This window comes from Elaeis guineensis, chromosome 4 (genome assembly GCF_000442705.2).
Source record: "Elaeis guineensis isolate ETL-2024a chromosome 4, EG11, whole genome shotgun sequence".
Lineage (NCBI taxonomy): Eukaryota > Viridiplantae > Streptophyta > Magnoliopsida > Arecales > Arecaceae > Elaeis > Elaeis guineensis.
Genome location: NC_025996.2, coordinates 78856160 through 78873460, shown reverse-complemented (window position 1 = coordinate 78873460; position 17301 = coordinate 78856160). Strand labels below are relative to the sequence as shown.

The following is a 17301-nucleotide window of genomic DNA, read 5'->3' as shown; positions in this document are numbered from 1 at the left end:
CATGAGGATATACACCCAGGCTAGTTGGAGTGATAGAAAGATGGCTCTACCGCTTGGCGGTCCACCTCTACCTTCTTCTTGACAACTCTCTCCTTTGCTGTTCTAAATTCAGTAAAGTACTTCATCAGCTGTCAGACCTCCTAAAACTAGCAGGGTTCGCCGTACCGGACCGAACCGCCCGATACGAGGCGTACCGAATCGGACCGATGCCCTGTCGGTCCGGTTCGGGGGGTTTTTTAGAAAAACCCACCGAACCGTCCGGTTCGGTACGATTCCGGTCCATACCACCCAAAATCAGGTGGTATGAAGCGGTTCAACACCAGTTCGGCATGAACCGAATCGTGCCGACAACCCCATGTGAAAAAGTGGGGAGGGGGGGCGAGGGGAATGGGGCTTGGGCTGTTTTTAAGTGGTAGTCCAGTGCCTAGAGTTCTCTGAGAAGTCTCAAAGAACTCCCGAAGGTGCTTTGGTCTCAACGAAACTGTTGAGACCTCCGAAAAATTAAAAAAAAAAAAGACAAACTCCATCAAATTGTAGGAGTGGTTCAAGGAGAGGCTGATCTTTGGTTGGAGGTAAGATAATGTGTTATTCTCTTAGTAAATTTTTATTTTTTTTATTTTTGTTGTTAAAAATAGGATAAAAATAAGGAAGTATGAAAATAAGAGGAAATCATACCAAAATTTTATGATTTTGGTATGATTTAATTATATGTGATAGATGTTTGGAAGATCTACATGATGATACCAAAATTGTTAATTTTTATTAATTATATATTTTTTAAATATTTTTATATATTTATTCATTTAAAAATTAATAAAAAATTAAATTTAAAGAAAAAAATCAAAGTTTTGGAATCATATTTAGAATTATTCAAGCTAACTAAATCTAACCTCAAAATTTTTTTTGAAATATTTAAAATTAAAAGATATTTTTATAATTATTTAAATAATAAAAAATATATTATAAAATAAAAAATATATAAACGACGGACTCCTAGAGGTCGTCCAGCACACGATGCAGCTGCAGACGATCTTGCATATAGAGTAGGGTCCATGGATGTATCTGGATCATCCTCGCATTATGGATCCTATTATTCGCAGCCACCTTATAATACATATGGATATGGTGCATCCGAGGTATCATCTTCTAGTCGTTACTACTACCCTATGCAGCCTAAAGCATCTTACGGATCATATTTTGCTATCTGCATATTTAGATGGGCTCCATAGCCGTATCATCATCTTGAGGATAATTCACAGAACCAGAGTTTGAGTGAGAGATCTGAGATGTCTTACAATCCAGAGAAGATGCTTTATGGGATGAATATTCAAGAGTACGGTGCAGCTTGGATAAAGGGTTGGACTGATGTCCCTCCAGATTATGTTGATTATTCAGATATCTACGAGCGTCACAGACACTCGACGAGAAATTAAATGCAGAGTAAATCTTGAGGTTGATATATCAGTTATTGTGCTTTGTACTTAAATGTTTAGATATATTTTAACGCATATTTTATATATTTTTTCTTTAATTTTAAGATGACATAGTTGTAATATAATGTAAATAAATATATATTTGAAATTTTAGATCAAAAGTCTTTGTACCGCTACCTAACTCAAAATTGAACCCAAATATATCAATAATATGCAATATAATGCAATTTTGAGTTATATTTATAAATTATTAACTTGAACACCCAAAAAAAATGAAAAAAAAAAAATTGTACCGATACCGAACCGGTATGCCGAAGCATACCGTGTCGGTATGGTACAGTACCGGTACCATACCGGTCCGGCACCAGTACACCGTTCGGTATCGGTACAGGGAACCTTGCCTAAAAGTATTTTTGGCATATGGATATGTTGATATAGCCACCAGCCAGATGCTGCTTCAAGCTGGTTACCCCTCCCTAGAACTATATGTTGCACCAATTTCACCTCCAATGGTGCCGAAAGCATTTGCACATGGTCTTGACCAATAATATGTTGGTCTTTTTTCCTCGATGGATTCATTCCTGTAGATTTAATATATATGTCAGTTTATTAATTATTTAAAAATAATAAAGTTCATTATCATGAAAAAAATTCTACTTTAGAAAATATTTGTGAATTATGTAATACATAATTCTCATTTTTTATTTTTTTGGACTCTATAATTTTTTTAATAATTTTTCAATTAAAAGTTTACATATTATAAATTCAAAAAAAATGTTATCTACTTCAAAAAATATTTCTAAATTATCTAATATGTAGTACTAATTTTTTATTTTTTGTAATAATTACACTTTTTTATAATTTTCAAATTATAAAATAATTTTTAAATATAAAGTTCCAAAAAATTAATGTAAGCTCAGATTCATAGATTTGCAACATATCATGAAATATGCCAAAATCAAAATTTTGGTATAACCTCCCCTTATTTTTCTATTTTCTTGGTATTTTTAGATGTTGAAAAAAAAAAGGAAATGAGGTGGGGGAGAGCCACCTTATCTTGCTTTAGGCTACATCTTTCTTTAATCATTGATATCCCAGAGTTTCTAGTGAAATGGGGAGGGCATTTTGAGGAAGAAAGAAAAGAAAGGCCTAAGAAAGATGAGAAACCTTCTCAGGCCTCTCTATCATCGAACTAAGGGGAGTAGGGGCCGAACCGGTTCAAACCGGTGCAAACCACGTGCTTCGCACTGGTTCCGCTCTCATCTGCCTAGTTTTGAGCAATTCTTGGGTTTTCTCAAAAAAAATATACCAAATCTTGCCAGTCCCATGCTAGTTCGGTTCGGCATACCATGCCTAATACCCTCAACCATGCAACATCTTATCTATAACTAATTTTTTACATTAGGTGGATGCAGGTATTTGCAATGTGTTTGCATGTGATTCATTAAGTAAAGACCTTTGATGTGAGGTTTACTTGGGAATATCGAAGGGACATTAAGGAATAAAGTAGTAGTATTAATAAGCTCCTAAGTATAGTTTAGAAAAGTTCAAGAACCAATCTCCAAATATTTAAGAGTAAGCTATCACCTCATGCTTTCTAGCAACCTCATCCTTGTTGCCACCTAATGCTCGTATGCCTCATTCCTAGGATTATTAAATCAGAAACCTTAGGCTTAGTGTCAGGACCTATGCAGATGTGCGTTTAATCCCACATCCCCTATGCTTTGGAAAAATGTTGGATACTTAAATGGGAGAAGAATCCCAAATGATAATTTTTGGCTAACCTTTCTGGATGAGGTCCTCTGGGGTTTCAAACGATATTAGAGCCAACCTCAACCGCTACCCAGGTGAACTAAGAGACACTATAGGATGTGCCTTTTTGGTGATAACCATGAGCTAATTTTGGAGTTTGTGATGTGTGTATGATTATAACCTGTACCTAATCAGAACATTGTGAATTAAACCCCGAGGGGGGGGAGGGGGTATCAAGATCCTCACGGGTTGTGTTTAGTTTCATATTAGCTATGCATTAAGAAGATCTTGGGTACTTGAACAGGGGCGAGGAACCCCAAATAACAACTTTAGGCTAAACTATCTCGGTGAGGTCCTGGATTGTTAAACCTAGTTACTATTTCTATGGTGGCTGGACACCTCACGCTTGCAGAGGCACACTGTACATAGGATAGGGCAGCCGTCCTTCTACCATTTTTGCAACATTAGTAAATTATAGTAACCTTTAGAGAAATTAGCAGCCAATTACGACAAGAGAGGAGAGTGTAGTGCGAAGCTTTGGAAAAGAACTTTGCCTAGTAAGTATCCCTGAATGGTCAACATCCTATCTTTATAAATCATCTCGACACGTGGCAGCAGATTATTACATGAGTTAACAGTGCTCTCAGGTTACATCAGCTTGCAACTGACCTGCATCTTCAGCACTATTTGTTAAGTCGGCTTAATCCAGAACTGCTAGTAAGTGGGATGCTCATCTCAGTTTATGTCCGATCTGTGAAACCTTGCTTCGATTATCATCCGACATGATTATTAACACCAAAAGACATGACACCCAGATCAAATAATCAACGATATCAGCTATTCCACATCGGTCTGTTATCGATATACCATTAGAAGTATAAACGATTATCCGACAGCTGTCATCCAGCTCAACAGCAACTATCTTCTAGCCGTATTTCAGCTCATTACCACGTGGACAGCCGCCCCACGATCTCTGCACAGCTGGCTATTATGTTATAACTTAACGGCCTAACAGACCCCTAACGGCCTAACAGATCTCTAAACGACCCAACAAACTTTTCTTAAGACCTAAGCGAGCCCCTCTAGAGCTGTCAAAATGGACCAGAGCCCATAGGCCAGCCCATTTGGCCTTAAAAAGGGACCGGATCGGGCTGAAAAATTTTGACCCATTTATGAAAAGGGATTTTTTGGCCCGACCCCTGTAGCCCATGGGCTGAACCGAGTTAGGGCTGGGACAGCCCGTGGGCTGGCCCACACCTTCTCAGCTTCTTTCGGCTACTGGGTTACTGGGTATGTAAGGTTACTGGCTACTGGGTGCAATATAGATTGGGAAAGCGGTGGTTGGGCGCAAGGATTGGGTGCAACTCTACGCGATCGACGGGACGAACGAGTGGCAGACGATGGCCCTCCAAGTCCTCCATGCCGCCCTCTTTGTCGGCCTCTCCCTCTACTTCCCCCACTCCCTGACCTTCCTCAATGCCCTCTGTTGGATGTATGCCCTAAAAGCCAATCTTGACTGATGCATATCATATTACTAAAACATGATTTTGTACTTAATGGGCACTTATATTATCATTCATGTTTTATGTGTCCATGTATCATCCAAGGGATTAACAAGATGATGACACATTCTCAAAGAGTTGAAAATTTAAGACATGTGTCACTAATGATTAATTCCTAAATTGCTCTTGGTTATAAATCATCATGGAGATAGTGATTGATCCAGATAGACCAGTACACGAATCGCTTTCTTGGACAGATGAGTCTCGAGTCTGCGGTGTAGTGACACTGGAGCGAGAATGCAGGTGGTTGTTAGAGAACAACGAGCACTGAGCGTGACCAACACGAGAAGTCACATGGATATCTGCTCACTCGTTAGTGACTTTCTGGATGCTGCAGTAGTGTGACTGGTCCTTTGACCTGCAGTGCTACAGCTGCTCGCAGTGAGGTGCTGGAGTTTGACTACACAAACATTAACTCAATAAGTCCTTACAGTAGATGTTGGCGACAGTTGGTCCACTATAGTAGGGTGCGCACCTAGATAGAATCTATCGATCCTAGCAAAAGGTAGTCCTATAGAATTTAAGAAGCTGAGTCCTTAAGTCTATGACCAGAGCAATGTGATTAATGAAAAATTTTTTCATGAGAATCACACATGGGCTCGAGCTAATTGAATCTATCGTATGATCGATGATGAGATTTGACGATTTATCTATGACCTGCTATCTGATCGAAACTCACGATAGAGGGACTGTATCATACATTAACTGTACCTAGAGGTTCATCACTTTTTATTCTGCTGGGTTGCCACTACATACTGCTAGGTGTCACTGGTGGATTGTGAGACCCATGAGCATCATCTCGATGATCGATGATCTTTGATGGGCACAGTTGGAATGGTTCCAACCCATTAAAAAGAGTTTTAATGATATTGTGATAGAAATCACAATATATCTCACTACCAGACAGAATAGAATCTATAGGATCACACACAGAGACTTTTGACTAATCAGATGGTTGAATTGAGATTATGAATCGTGATAGGATTTAATCATCAATTTGATTGATGATTAATGCAATACAAAAATTGTAATTAAGTAACTCGCTAAAAAGTTAGTGAGTTATAGGAGGATTAATTAGCAATTGGATTACTAATTGACTCAATTTGATTAAGCAATGGGGCTTGCATCAAATCTAATTGAATTAGATTCAATTTGACTTGACATAAGTTTGATTTGATCAAGCCTAATTGGGTTATGAGATAATCAAAATGCATGAGAGAATAATTCTTTATTTGATTAGGATTTGGATTGGACCTAATTCTTAATTAGACTAGAATCTAACTAAGAAATTTTTGGGTTCCTATTTGGACTAGGAATCCTCCTCTAATTAGGTGACATCTAATTTCTAATTGGATTAGATTTTAATCTAAATAGTTTGGACTCTCAATCAAATTAGGATTTCAATCTATTTGGGTCTAATCAAGTCCTAATATGATTAGGATTGATTAGAGTTTTATTTGTTTTAAATCAGCCACCTAAAAAGGAGTCCCTAGTGGTTTGGACTCCATCTCCTCTCATGCACCAACCTAGCCCCACGCCCACTTATATTTGGCACCTATTTATTCTCCATGACCGAGATGTTTTTAGCATGGAAGAGTTCATGCTAATCTCTCTTTTTCGTGGGATATCTTGGCGCAAAAGGAAGAAAGGGTAAGCGGCATAAATCAAGAGTCCTAGGATAGTTGGACTCTTATCTCTTTACCTAAAACCCTTATCAATTCCTATTTAAACCATGGGATTATATGAGGCGGCAACCAACCTGATGTGATCAGATCTTGGACGCCCAAATACAAGGGACGTGTGTGAAAAATATTAGAGAGGAGAAGGGTGCGGATGAAGGTTCATGGCGTGAGGTTTGATTGCTCCTATCTCTTCTTTCTTACCAACCAAAGGTTGGTTGTTAGGGCCTTCTCTCTCTTTTGTCCAAGTTTGGACATGAAATTTTTCTCTCCCTTTTGTCCAAGAGTTGGATATGAATTTTCTAGATCTCTAGCATAGAGATCATATGTATGGATTTTAGGAAGAAAGAGAAGAAAGTATTCTTCTCATGATCTCTAGCGAGAGATCATCATCCTCCTATTCCCTTCTTCTTCTCTAAGAGAATCTTGAGAGAAACAAAGAGTTTTCAACCGTCAAGACGCAATCTCTGCAAGAGAGCTAGCACCTCGATGAGATCAAGAAGCTTCTGATCAGATCGAAACCTCGTGTGGATATCCATAGAGGCCGAACACGTGCGGTTTCAAGGGACCTTCGAAAGACATCCATAATCATCAGTTCACGGTGTAGATCGACCACGCCAAGGTATGAAGATTAGATCTTCTTTATTTATTTTTTTCTATTTGATTTCTGTATCTGAATTCTATCTCACATATATAGATCTTATTTTATAGTTTTAAGATTTAATCTTATGCATGCTTAGATTAAATTAGATTTAATCTGAATTTTTAATTTCTGCTGTGTACTTGTTTTAAAGTTTTTGCATGCATGAAATCATGAAACCCTAACAGTGGTATCAGAGCCACGTCATATGCATGAGATTATAATTTAGATCTAAAATCTGTAGAGAAAAATTTCAGATCTAAAAATTTTTGATGTCGTTCTGACATAAGGTTGTCCTGGCATAACTTGTTATGCTGTATAGTTGTCCTAGAACGATATTAAAATTTCTAATTAAACAGAATTTTAGATCTAATTTTTCATCATATATATGATATATATTTTATTGTTTAGATCTGAAAAAAATTTCGAGATCAATTTTGATTCATATATATGATAATGAAAGCATGTTTAGGGCTGAAATCAATTTCTATGATTTAAACTTTATTCATATATATGATATATGATTGTAAGTATGATCTGAAAAATTATTTCGAGATCAAAATATACTTTTCATGCAAAGAATTTAGATCTGAAAATTTAGATTTAAGATCTGAAATTAATGTTTGTGCATGAGGGATTGGTCATGAGTAGATCAAATTAGGTCATATAATTGAATTATATCTAGAATTTCTTATTTGACCATTATGGGTCAATCGATTTAGCAGTTGATCAAATCGAGTCAAATGTTGATTAGGATTAGATCAATAGAGCTTAAGATCATACAATTATTGTTGATCGAATCGATTGACACCCATATGTAGAATCGATTAACCTAAGGACCTAATTCGATTCTACGGCTCAAATTTGATTCACCTAAACTAATCTATTCGGATCAATTAATCAATTGATGTCTAAGGCAAGTAACTGAAAGATGGTTAATTAATTAGTTCCGTTCGCTGATCTGACCAATTTATTTGTCTAAGAAAAGCAACGGAGGGATCCCCATCAATCTCTACTTACCTGGCCAATTTAAAAGATTGAATCTCAAATATGGTTGCTTGGCAGTTTAGTTTAACCCATGCCAATTAGATCAGTCGTGTGATGACTGATTAGATAAGACCTAAACCCAAATCTCTTCATAAATATTAAGTCCTATGGTCTTCCACCGTTGTAGATGTACGGACGTGCTACCGGCGTTGATTGTTCACGACTGATCACAGTGGTTTAATTGTATCGGAAACACGCAACACTATTAGCAAAAAGTTGCTCCAGAATAAAAATGAGATTGGGCCCAATAACTATTAGGTGAGAGACCCAATGACGGCTTTGCACCTACTTATGAACAGTGAGTCTGACTTAACTAAGGAGTGTGGGCAATAACTGTTAGGTGAGCCCACATGACTTAAAGACCAAGTCGCTACAACATGCTTAGAAAAGCATCTAGATAGAATTATCCATGCATCGGTGTGCGTGTTATCAATAACTGCTAGGTGAGGTGCACGGTTTTGGTGAGACCACAGCACCTACTAGAAATTTAGTTGTCGTATTAGAATTTTCGTTTTTTCATCCGAAGAGTGAGATCTGATAAAATAGTGGAAGTCTTTTTTCATCTAAAAATCTCTAAAGCAAATTATAAAATGAGTACAAACATCTAACTAGAATCTTTACTCTCTGCTGTTTATTGTATCAGCTTCCAACCCTCTAGCTCGAATCTTGGATATCAACTGTTTAACCGAAATCAATTACATAGACTGGCTCACAAACCTAAGAATCATTTTTAATTTTTGAAAAATTAAGCAATGTTCTCTGCCAGATTATTCTAATGTTAACAGCCTGTCCAACCCAAAGTCAACGAGCTATACTTGATAAGTGGATGGACAATGACAATAAAGGTAAGTACAATATATGCATGAACACATGTACACTACCAACAACATATTGATTCATCTACAAGTGTTGTGAGGTGACCAGAGTCGCACAGTGCATGAGATACACGATGGGCAGTCAGTCTATGATCACTATTTGACATTGATCAAAGACATTATGGAGCTTAAAAGGCTCGACATGACCATGCATAAAGAATTACTTGTGGATTTGATCTTGCAATCTCTTTTTGGTTTATATGGGTAGTTTATGGTAAACTACCATATGAATGACCTTCTTGGTATTTTATCTGAATTGGTCAAAATGTTGGTAACTAAAGAACCTTAAAAAGTTTAGAGGTATATACCTGGAGAGCCTAAAGAAACAAGGACACACCTTGAGTAGACTTGTCGAAATTGCTCAATACTATCCTTATAATTCTCTTCTTCCAGTTGAGTTTTAAACTCTAGTGCTTCTTATGCACTTTAGCATAGAGTCTATAAGAAGATAGAGAGCTAAGGAAGTAATCCTTAAAATTGGCAATAGGACAAGAGTTGCTACTGTGGGCATAGGCATCTATCCTTTGTGATTATCGTTTGGATTTAGTTCTTAGAGATAGTCTCTATCATTTGCATGGTGATGCATCTGTGAACTTAATTGAGCAAGCAGTGCATGCCATTAGATCTGAGAGATCCAAAGTTGAGATAAACCTCAAGTATATGTGAAATCTTGGGCTAGATCGTATAGGAGAAGAAATGATTAACAAACTGGAGAAATATAGACTTTTCGGCTCATTGATTGTTGAGTCATATCTAGTTTGTGCATCATCTCTTTGAGAAAAAATGACCAAACTACTCTTGTGGGACAAGAAGAAAAGAACCACTGAAATACTTATCCTAGTACATATTTAATGTGTGTAGCCAATTTGATGTGCTAACAAAGAGATTGTCTCTATTTCATTACCTTTACCAATGATCAGTCATGGTATCGGTTAATATATGAGATACAAATCTAAAATTTTGAAAAGTTCAAAGAATTCAGATGTAAAGTAAAGAAGCAAATCGAAAAATTCTTAAAATAACTTCGATCAGATCGAGGATGCAATACCAAAAAAAATTTTTCAATTATCTCATAAAATAACATAGATTCATATTGGACCCCTCTTAGTACATCCCAGCTCAACGAGATAATTAAGAAGAGTCATGGGACTGTATGAGATATGATCCGATCCATGATGGACTTCACTGATTTAATTTTGTTTCTTTAGGGACATGCTTTATTTCTATGAAATTGGGTTCTCTCTAAATCTGTTCCTACCATACCGTATGAGATATGACATAGTGAGAACTGAATCTTGATTATTTCAAGATCTAAGAATGTCCAGCCTATGTCAAGGACAGTAGACGGACATGTTAGAGGATAGATCTATAAAGCTCATTTCAAAGAATACCTTAAAAGAGTTTGAGATACTACTTTTCTTCTGAAAAGATCACAATGTGATTGTGACCCTTCATGCTATCTTCTTGAAAATTGTTTATCCAAGATAGGAGGAAAGTTAAGCTCGAAGAGAGTATCTCTGAAGAGCGACGAGCCAAAAGACCTAAAGAACCTATTCATGATGAGCCAGTATACGTATTTCCTCCTCCACCTCATACATATAGTAGGATATCCCATCCTCTCGAAAGGTACTTGGGTATGCTTAACAGAGGATGTAGAGAAAAATCATTTTTCATGAGAGAGAAAATATAGAGATGATCCCAAAACCTATAACGAGGCGATGTCAAACATCGACTCCAAGAAAGGGATGTGAAATAGCTTTCCTGATTGGATATTTTTTGAAGATTTCTGTATGGAATAGCTTATGGATTTCACTTCTCGTGATAGGAGATCACAGTCTGTAATGATCTTGGAGCTGGAACATTCATTTCGATGATTTGATCAAATTGTTTGATCAGAAATGAAGAATTATGTATTTCCAAAAGGGTCAGTGGGAGTTTCCAATACTGACATCAGTTAAAATATGATTATATATTGAATTCTCCATAAAAAACCTAAAGCAAGCGTCCTATGTTCTAAGAATATAGAGATCTATAAAGATAGATGCAATTGGATGCTTATGTTTTCACAAATAAAGTACAGAGAATATATGCTGAAAGGGTTCAGCATAAAAATCTCGGAGAGAGATCTGCTACCCTCTTAGGCATAAATGTATGCCATATAATGTACTTGAACTGATATAAACAATACTGTGAATGTCACAAGTAGATATCAGTCGCATCCAGATTAGGAGCGCTGGATTGCTATAAAAAATTCTTAAGTACTTGAGAAGAATTAAAGATTTGTTTTTAATTTTTTGAGAATGATCAAAGCTAGGAGTGGGAGGATACACCAATTCAGATTTTGTCTGATGTTAATGGTTGAATGTCTACATCATGGGTGTGCTCCTGTGTAATCATGATTCAGTATCTTAGAAGGGTTCCAAGCAATCGATTGATGGAAACTGAGTACATTATAAATGCGTAAGATGCATTTTGATTCTAATATTAGTTGCAGAACTGGATGTCATGCCATCAAATGCCATGACACTACTGCAAAGACAATGACACTATAGCCCTTGCTAAGAAGTCTAGGTCTCACCAGATATCCAAGCACATAGAGCAATAGAATACGCGACTACCTCAAGTAGAAATACATAGAGGTGCAGAGAGCAAACTCTACATGAGATATAGTTAACTCACTGGTAAGTTACTTAGCTAGCCGAAGACTAAAGCCTGTCTTGAGAAGATGGGGCTTGGTATATGGCAGATTAGCCTTAGTGCAAGTGAGAGATTGTTGGATGAATGCCCTAAAAGCCAATCTTCACTGATATATATCATATTACGAGGATATGATTTTGTACTTAATGGGCACTTATATTACCATTCATATTTTATATGTCCATGTATCATCCAAAGGATTAACAAGATGACATATATTCTCAGAGTTAAGAATTTGAGATGTGTCATTGATGATTAATTTCTAAATTGCTCCTAGTCATAGGATCATCATGGGGATGGTGATTGATCCAGATAGACCAGCGCATGAATCGCTTCCTTCAGACAGATGAGTCTCAAGTCTGGATGTAGTGACACTGGAGTGAGTGCAGGTGGTTGTTAGAGAACAACTAGCACTGAGCATGACCAACATGAGAAGTCATATGGATGTCTGCTCATTCGTCAGTGACTTTCTCGATGCTGCAGTAGTGTGACTGATCCTTTGACCTGTGATGCTACAGGTGCTCACAGTGAGGCTGCTGGAGTTTGACTACACATAAACATTGACTCAATGAGTCCTTGTAGTGGATGTTGGCGACAGTTGGTCCACTATAGGGTAAGGTGCGCACCTAGATAGAATCTATCGACCCTAACAAAAGAGAATAATCCTATGGGATTTAAGAAACTGAGTCTTTAAGTCTATAGCCATAACAGTGTGATTGATAGAAAAAAATTTCCATGAGAATCACACATGGATTCGAGCAAATTGAATCTATCATATGACCGATGATGAGGTTTGACAATTTATCCATGACCTACCATCTGGTCGGGACTCACGATAGAGGGACTATCATATGATAACTACACCTAGAGGTTCATCATCTTTTATTCTGTTGGATTGCCACTACATACTGCTAGGTGTCACTAATGGATTATGAGACGAGCATTATCTCAATGATCGATGATTTTTGATGGACAGAATTGAAATGGTTCCAACCCATTGAAAAGAGTTTTAATGATATTGTGATAGGGATCACAATATATCTCACTACCAGACAAAATAGAACCTATGGGATCACACACAATGACTTTTGACTGATCAGATGGTTGAACTGTGATTATGAATTGTGATAGGATTTAATTATCAATTTGATTGATGATTAATGCAATGCAAAAGTTACAATTAAGTAACTCGCTAAAGAGTTAGTGAGTTATAGAAATATTAATTAGCAATTGAATTGCTAATTGGCTCAATTTGATTGAGCAATGGGGCTTGCATCAAGTCTAATTGAATTAGATTCAATTTGACTTGACATGGGTTTGATTTGATCAAGCCTAATTGGGTTATGAGATAACCAAATTGCATAGAAGAATAATTTCTTATTTGATTAAGATTTGGATTGGACCTAATTTTTAATTAGATTAGGATCTAACTAAGAGGTTTTTGGGTTCCTATTTGGACTAGGAATCCTTCTCTAATTAAGTGACATCTAATTTCTAATTGGATTAGGTTTTAATCTAAATAGTTTGGACTCCTAATCAGATTAGGATTTCAATCTATTTGGGTCTAATCAAGTCCTAATACAATTAGGATTGATTAAAATTTTATTTGTTTTAAATCAACCACCTAAAGAGGAGTCCCAAGTGGTTTGGACTCTCCTCTCATGCACCAACCTAGCCCCACGCCCACTTATATTTGGCGCCTATTTATTCTCCATGACCGAGATGCTTTTAGCATGGAAGAGTTCACGCTAATCTCTCTTTTTCGTGGGATATCTTGGCGCAAAAGGAAGAAAGAGTGGGCGGCATAAATCAAGAGTCCTAGGATAGTTGGACTCTTATCTCTTTACCTAAAACCCTTATCAATTCCTATTTAAACCATGGGATTATATGAGGCGGCAACCAACCTAATGTGATCACATCTTGGATGCCCAAATACAAGGGCCGTGCGTGAAAAATATTAAAGAGGAGAAGGGCGCGGATGAAGGTTCATGGCGTGAGGTTTGGTTGCTCCTATCTCTTCTTTCTTACTAACAACCAAAAGTTGGTTGTTAGGACCTTCTCTCTCTTTTGTCCAAGTTTGGACATGGAATTTTTTTCTCCCTTTTGTCCAAGAGTTGGATATGAATTTTCTAGATCTCTAGCATAGAGATCATGTGTATGGGTTTTAGGAAGAAAGAAAAGTGTTCTCATGATCTCTGGCGTAGAGATCATCCTCCTATTCTCTTCTTCTCTAAGAGAGTCTTAAGAGAAGCGAAGAGTTTTCAACCGTCAAAACATGATCTCTGTAAAGGAGTTAACACTCCGATGTGATCAAGAAGCTTATGATCAGATCGAGCCTCGTGTGGATACCCGTAGAGGTCGGACACTTGTGCGGTTTCAAAGGACCTTCGGAAGACATCTACGATCATTAGTTCGTAGTGTAGATTGACCCGCACCAAGGTATGAAGATTAGATCTTCTCTATTTATTTTTCTCTATTTGATTTCTATATCTGAATCCTATCTCACATATGTAGATCTTATTTTATGATTTTAAGATTTGATCTTATACATGCATAGATTAAATTAGATTTAATCTGAATTTTTAATTTTCACTACATGTTTTAAAGTTTTTGCATGCATGAAACCATGAAACCCCAACACACTCGCCCCCGCCGCCCCCTCCCCACCCTTCGCTTTGCAATCGGATTCACCGGCTCCATTGCCACCCTCTCCGCCCTTTGCCTCCTCTATGCCGCTGCCGAGGTCCTCTACTCGCTCTCCCTCCACTGGGAGATGGCGCAACGGATGGTGGCTGCCGTCCCTGACTGGTCGACGGTGCGGACAGTGGACGGTGCGGACAGTGCTCGATGGGGGTGCGACCGCGGGATGCTACTGAATGCGGTGGCAATGCAAATCGAGGGGAGCAGGGGCCATGTGGTGGGGCTAGACCAATGGAGGGAGACGGCGATGGCGGCGCTCCCGTGAGCTCAGGCAGAAGGGGTCCAGGAGCACGTCACGTGCCGGAGGGGGATGCGTGGCAGCTACCCTTCGCGGACGGGTACTTCAACGTGGTGGTGTCCATAGTGCACCTGAGCGAGCTGGGACGGCGGGTGGCCGGGAGATGTGGGCTAGCCCGACCCTAACCCACAGCCCACATGGGCTAGGGTCGGGCTGGATTTTTACGGCCCCTTTTAACAAGTGGGCCAAGCCCGACCTGGCCCGCATAATCATAGCCCACGTGGGCGCTAAGACCGGTCCAGCCCATTTTGACAGTTTTAGCTCCCTCTATATAAAGGAAGACAAGGTGCTCTCCGAGAAGTCTAAATTCACAAAGATAAAACTGCTAAATTTTTCACTAAGGAACCAGAGTTATCTCCACTTCTCTCTACTCTCAAACTCTCATTTCTTGCTTTCTACTTTTCCATTTCCACCATCTGTTCTTAAGGCCCCAGTAGACTTAAGCATCAAAGGATCCTAAACCAGAGGGCACTCCATGGTTTTGAAACTTCTTTTGCAGGTTTTACTCGCGGTTCAGATCGGCTCAACCTTAACTCTCCAGCTCGATTCATTACCGACCTCGCCTCCGGAGCCTTACAGCAACAGATTGGTGCTAGAGGAAGGACCCCTCCAATAAGACAGTCCCCTGACTGAGGGGGCTACTATTGTAGGGGGATTTAGTCCCACATCGGTTGTGAGTTAGGGATACTCTACCTTATATGAGGAGCATACTCCACCCTCAAGAGGCACCTTTTGGGCCAAAGCTCAAGGACAAGACTGTGAGGTCCGAGAGCCGCAAGCATATCAGCTACGGTCCAAAGACCGCAAGCCTATGAGCTACGGCAACCGCAAGCATACCAACTACGGCCCAAGAGCTGCAAGCCTATAAGCTATGGTATACATGCGGCCAAAACGGACAATACATCTTGCTGGGATGATCCCTCCATCCGTATGAGTCTCGGAGTCCCCTGACCACAACAAAACCCTAATTCATCAATTTTATTGGTAATATGAAAACTATATGCTACATATTTTTGTCATAGATAATTAACCATAGTTTTCTTAATTTTGTGATGTCTTCCCACTAACTTTAATCCATGAGAACTTTTTAAAATTTGTATTTTCATACAAAAATTTTACATCAAATTGTCGGAGTTAAGCTATATGAATTGAGATTTCTGTAACTTATTCAAAAAACTGCTTCTTGTTATTAACCGTCATACTACTTACAAGTGAAAAATCTCATGTTTTATGGATTTGAAATGAAACCTCAATTGGGTGAGTGAACCCTAACCAATAGGTATTGTTGGTTCCAGTCTACTGTAGCCAACAAGTATAAAGTTGGTGCATCGATGAACCCTTGACTAGTAGGCAGAATAATTGGTCCAAGTGAAACCTTAGCTACTGAGCTCTGTGGATCCATGAACCCTTGACCAAAGGGAGGGTTGGCTGCTTATAGTTATTAAGTTGTTCCAAGAGTTCCATGACCCTTAATCATTCTATTTTCCTTAATTTTACATTACCACTATGTTTGGCTGCTTACTGGGTTGTTCAGCTTACCTATGTATTTTTATATTTCAGAGTGAGAAATCTATTGACAGGGTGCTACAAGATCTAAAACATTATTGAGGTATATACTAAGCCTGCAACTTCAAAAGAGGGTTTGAAACAAGGGCGCTGCCCGTATTACTACACTACAGAGGACAGGGCCTTGAAATCCCTGTCTTCTCTCCCTCCCTTTGCCTTTCTCTCTCCGCCGCCTTCTCCTTCTCTCTCCCCCTCTCTCCCTCCCTCCCTGTCTTGCTGTCTTTGCTCCCTCACCAATTTCTCAAACGGAAGGGCTGAACTATGCTGGTCTGCCCCCAGTACAGCTTGGTACACCCCGAACCAGAAGGTTCAGGATAATACATCCACCCTTACTCGTAGTTGGCAGATACAGGGTTTGAGTTGTGACACCTAGGCTATTCTTTAGAATAGTTGTCATAACTGTTAAGCTGCACTTACATAACCAAGCAAGTCAAACGTCCACCTAGGGAATCTTAATCATTATGATGCAATAAGTGGCCTCAACCTCTATTAAGAGTTAGCTAATAAAACTAAATTGTGACTGATTATCTCCAAACTCTCCATTCTGTTTCTTTCTTATTCTTCCTTTATATTCCCCTTCTTACATGTGGCATTTCCTTTTTTCCCCTATTACTTGCATTAAAGGTTGTTTCATACGAGTATCTATATTAGTCTGCGCCAAAGTGAATCATGGCATGATCTATTACTCTTTACTGATATGCAACAATTCCCATTGTAAAACAACTCTCCTGTTCTTAAAAAAATCCTCGGCATATTTTTATTTTCTTGAAAATGACATAATATTTCACTACACACAGCTTTAATATGTCCAAATTTATTCTGTTATCCTGTGCCCTTTAGCAGTTTTATTTGTTATCCTGTGCCCTTTAGCAGTTTCAGCTTGAAAATAAATTGCCCATTAATTCATTAGCAACAAACATGTGCAAAGTTGTTCCCATGCTACCTTTCAAGCTAGCATCAACACTCCCAGATATAGAAAGGTCGTGCTTTGTTTCTTCCACCAAGTTCTATTCTAATTTAGGATTTCATTGAAAATTCATCTTCCTTACAAT

At 38.4% G+C, this 17301-nt stretch overlaps 1 protein-coding gene and 1 pseudogene across 1 annotated transcript in view; one reads left to right on the top strand and one right to left on the bottom strand.

Annotated features, from left to right (window-relative positions):
- The window catches only part of LOC105034684 (auxin response factor 12), a 160353-nt gene that overhangs the window by 21164 nt on the left and 121888 nt on the right, over nt 1-17301 (bottom strand). The window lies entirely within an intron of this gene.
- Nucleotides 1742-15316, top strand: LOC105034685 (uncharacterized; annotated as a pseudogene).